The 5,049-nt window shown below is 42.0% G+C and overlaps 1 protein-coding gene across 1 annotated transcript in view; it reads right to left on the minus strand.

Annotated features, from left to right (window-relative positions):
* Nucleotides 1-4,628, minus strand: part of MTIF3 (mitochondrial translational initiation factor 3) — a 15,684-nt gene extending 11,056 nt beyond the window's left edge. Inside the window, 1 exon segment of the mRNA XM_012649896.1 lies at nt 4,577-4,628. The gene's annotated coding sequence lies outside the window, so the exon portion shown is untranslated.
* Between the last annotated feature and the right edge of the window lie 421 nt (nt 4,629-5,049).

Consider the following 5,049-nt stretch of genomic DNA (forward strand, 5'->3'; position numbering starts at 1 on the left):
CTAGCCCCCGACCCCGCTGGGTCCGTGGAAAAATTGTCTTCCACGAAACCGGTCCCTGGTGCCAAAAAGGTTGGGGGACCACTGTTCTAGAGGGAGGAAAAAGTTCACTTCATTAGTCAGGTCTATATGACTACTTAGGCTGCATTAAGTTCTAAATTTCATTGTAACTTAATACACTGGCATTCTGGCTTTGTGCAGCTTTACAAAAAAAATTCCCTTTTTTAGTTTCGAGCCTATGTCTAAGTGACCGATAAATAGGAACTTTAAAAGCTTAAAATTCTGAATTGTTTTGTGATGCATATTACCTCTAGTTTTCCATCTAGTTTTCATCAAACCCGAGTCTAAAAGTGTTTCATCATCATAAATGGTGATGGTTTCAGTTTGAGATTGAACTTGCAGAATTTTTGCCAATAAACAGTTAAAAGTTAACATGACTATATCAGGGCAGTGTTTCTCAGAAACTGGAGGCCTGCTAGCAGCATCCGGCAATGCTTCTGAAAACACAGGTATTTCCTCCTCCCCTCTCCTGTTAAAAACCACTGGGTTAGGCAAAAAAAAAAAAAAAAAAAAGAGAGAGAAATTTAAGAAAATGAGTAATAAAACATTATAATGTAAGTGGTTCAAAGATAGTTTAAGGCAGGATGTCTGAGATTACCCCTAACCTTTCAAGGTTGATGTAAAATAGGAAGCCATGTTCTCTGATAGATACTTCTGTCAGAGAAGTAATTCTAGGCTGAATAGACAGGCCAGTAGTCTAAATCAAAACAAAAATGCTTATGTTCTTATGACAATATTGGTGCATTTGCTGTCCTCTTACTCCCACGACTATACTCTCTGAGACATCCATAATATCCTAAAAGCCAATTATCTTAATGTCAGTTTACTTAAAATACATAATTTTATGGCATGAGATACCCATTTCTGATTTGCTGATTACTCAGACCTTATCAAAATCAGGCTGCATTGCATGAGTCTGCATCTATCCATAGCTTTAAATTCAGCAGCTGACTCCACATTGTAGAAAGAAACACATAATTTCTTTTTATTTATTCCTTATTTACTTGAGACTGGATCACTGAAAAACTTCAAGAGGAGAAATGAGGATGCCTCTTTGGCATCATCACTAACTTTCCTAGGATGATGTCAGTAAGAAAAAATGTCAATTGCATCACTCCAAATGTATGCAATAGTTATTTTAATGTTCGATCCACCTACTCCATAAGAAACTGAAATGATTTAAATAGTAAGCCATAAAGTGGGAAATTATGAAATAAATATGTGGCTATCTCCATATGCTATGTATTTCAGGTGAGCCTAGGGGTGTGTTCATTTATTTTCATATAGTCTTCAGTTGTTTAAAATAAACAACATTCTTTAAAGGACTATATTCGCCAACATTTTGTTATGAAAATGTTTAGACACATAGAATAGTTGAGACTTTATAATGAATACCCCAATATCTATTACCTAGATTCTACACTTAATGTTTTTACTCTTGCTTCATCTATCCATCCATTCATTCCTCTTTCCATTCATTTTATTTACATTTTGATATGTTTCAAACTAAATTGCATACACTAGTACACTTCATCCTCAAATACTTCAGCACGCATATCATTAACTAGTGTTCAATATTTAAATTTTTTGATGCAAAATTTATACATAATGAAATATACAAATCTTAAACATTTGATTAGTTTTGACAAGTACATACACTTTTGTAACCAAAACCCCTATCAACATGTAGAACATGACTATCATCCCAGAAAGTTCCCTCATGCTTCCTCCAAGTCAATACCCAGCCCCACCCAGAAGCAACCATTGTTCGAATTTTTTTCCATCATAGTCTGTTCTAATACTTCATAGAAGTGGAATTGAACAGTGTGTATTCTTTGTTGTAAGGCATCTCAGCATAATATTTTCAAGATTCATCCATGTTGTTGTATGTATTATATCATGTTTTTTCCTTTTTTTACTTCTGAGAAGGGTCCTCCCAGTATATGAATATACTACAGTTTTTAAATCTAGTTTTCTGTTAATGAACACCTAGGCTGTTTCCAGTTTTGGGCTATTATGAATAGTTGCTGTGAACATTCTTGCACCAAAAAAAAGCAGCAACGATTACTGTTTCAAAGGTCAGTTGCATTCCCTGTATGATACATTATTTTGTATTTTCCCAGAAGGTACTATTTACATATTTGTAAGGAAGCTTCCTGGAACATGATTGAAATATGTGGTTTAGTAGATAGAATCATGAGGAGTGGGTGGGGAGTCCTGTCCTATATGAAATTAAATTGCTTACATGCATTTTATTAATAAAACCATATGGACTGAAGAGATGAATATAACTTCTATTGTTCACTCATTGATCTTCTCTCTCATATAGCTGAGAGTTACAAATTCATACTGATATCTATTCTTTTCAGGGAGGTTGGATCAAAGTTACCTAGATTCTAGTGGACTAGGTATTTGTGAAATTAATTTTGCCAATTCCTATGACTCTAAGAATTCTCTTTCATACCTTCCAAAGGAGTTTAACAAAATTCTTGCTTCTGCTTGCAAACTGTCCCACCTTCATTCTAGCCTGGGTTGAGCATCCTTAAACCCAGAGGACTGCACTATGATTATGGAACCTTCATGCAGTAACCCTCCCTTGTTGCTGGTTTTACTCTTCCAAATGAAGCACAAAGTACCTTCTACTATGAGACTGAGCCATTTATGTACTAGAACTCCGATTTAGAACAATGGGAAAAAAATCAACATATATCTTTGACCAATTACTTAACCACATTTCTTTAGCTGTTAAATTCATATAACTTAATGACTATCCAGAAAAATTTTAAAAAGCTTTTAAACCCAGAGCTAAAGACTCAGCATTAAAAGTTGAACTTGGCCAGGGGCAGTGGCTCATACCTATAATCCCAGCACTCTGGGAGGCCAAGGCAGGAGGATTGCTTGAGGCCAGGAGTTCGAGTAGCCTGAGGAACAGCAAGACCCCTCTCTACTAAAAACAGAAAAATAAGCTGGTGTGGGGGTGCGTGCCTGTAGTCCCAGCAACTCAGGAGGCAGAAAGAGCCCCTGAGCCCAGGAGTTTGAGGCTGCTGAGAGCTCTGAAGATACCACTGCACTCTAGTCCCAGCAACAGCTCTCAAAAAAAAAAAAAAGTTGAACTTATTTCTGTATGTTAATTTTCTAAATGGTCATGTTCTCTTCCACATCACTGTCCATCCAGCCTTGAGTCACCTTTCACACGTCCCCTCTCCCTCACTTCACAGCGAACTCAACACCAAATCTCATTAACTTTACTTCCTAAACCCCACTCAAATCCATCCAGTTCTCTCTGTATCCACAGTCAGTCACTACCCTTGTTTAAGACACAGACCACCTCTTGTTGGGATTCCTGCTAGTCTCCTAACTCAGCTTTTACAAACCGCTTGAGCCCTGTAGCCAGTTCTCCCCAGGGCACTGCTGACACCACACCCAGGGCCCTCCCCACCTTAAAACTGCCCCAATATTAAAGACCTCCACCTTCACCAAGCCAAAAAGCCTCTCCTTTCTGCCTAAGCCACGGTTTCTTGAAATTCAGTATTCTCCCTTGGTTTAGGAAAGGCCAGAACAATGCTAAGAGCTGTCTTTCTCAGGCATTCTTCTGGGCCAGATCTCCCACCCCCCTCCTCGCTTTGTTGACCTTAACATTAAATGCTTCATAGTCCCATTTATCTTTCCCTTAAAGCACTTATCCAATTTTAATTTTGTGATTATCTCATTACTACAAACTCTTCCTCACTAGAGGGCAAACTCTGTAAGCAGGAAACAAGACTAATTAATTCCTTAAAGCTCCGTTGTGCCTGGCACAATAAACAGTAGTTGATTTGCCAGATTCTCCCCTCTACCTTGTGTTCTTCTCTTACATTAACATCTTTCATAACATGTACTTGGAACCGAGGTTTCTCAGTAGGAAAATTTATTTTCCTTCAGGAGTCTTAGGCCATGGAGCCTACTAAATGATAAACAGGAAAAGAAATCCCAAATCACTTCGCGACCTTCCCCAACAAGGCCTCCTCCGGCGGCAGCAGGCAGCAAGAGAAGCATTTGTCCGGCCTTTCCCGCGTACACGCTAGCACAGGTGCCCCTGCCCAGCTCGCCCGGCCCGAGCGGGACCCAGCACGGAGGAGCGGGGCACTTCCGGGCGGAGCTGACCCGGTTACGTGTGGCAGCGGCGGCCACGCCCACCGGGGGAACGCGACCCGCGACAGGCCTGGGCCAGAGAAGGGACGAATTGCGCGCGCGCGCAGGTGGGCCGCAATGGCTGGGCGGAACGTGGGATATCGCTGGACCAGCGATCCTGGGAGGCTCGGGCAGCGACCTGTGCCCGAAGAAGGCCCCAGGGCCCAGCCAAACCCCAGCCAAACCCCGACTCCGCCGCAGGGAATATGGGAACTCCCCGCCCCCGCGGGACAGAGTAGCCATGACCTTACAGGGACGCGGCTGAGCACTCTGCCACCTCCTCCGCAGGCACGTCCCCTAAGACCATGTCCTCCCGCCGCAGGACCCCTCATCGCTCCGCGCCCCTCACCTCCAGCATTACGTGTCCTGGGGTCGGCCATTTCTAAGGTCAGGCAGAAGGAGCCAATAAATGCTCTCCGGAGACACCCCTTCGCTTTCCGTAGTGGGCGGGGCTTCGACCCGCGTCCTTTAAAGGAAAGGTGACATGGGGAACAGCGCTTTTCGGCTGGTGAGATTAAATTCCGCCGACAAAAAATGTGAAGCGCATGGGGGAGGTTCCTGTAGGGAAATTGATGCTCACCTGACTCCCACTTCTCCAGAGGTGAGATGAAGATGTCGACTTTCTGTAGCAATCAGAGCATCCCTTCCTCCAGTTACATTAACGCCAATCTCGGCATGGCTACGTCTCCCACTAGGGCTTATACACCGTTTTCATAGTGTTTTTTATTTAATAAAATATTTTGTATTTAACCAAATATTTCATAAACGTCTTTTGTAAAGATTGTGAGTTAAAGAGCACTGTTGGCAATTTACGGGTGAGCA

The sequence above is a fragment of the Propithecus coquereli genome, unplaced genomic scaffold (assembly GCF_000956105.1).
Source record: "Propithecus coquereli isolate 6110/MARCELLA unplaced genomic scaffold, Pcoq_1.0 Scaffold306, whole genome shotgun sequence".
NCBI lineage: Eukaryota > Metazoa > Chordata > Mammalia > Primates > Indriidae > Propithecus > Propithecus coquereli.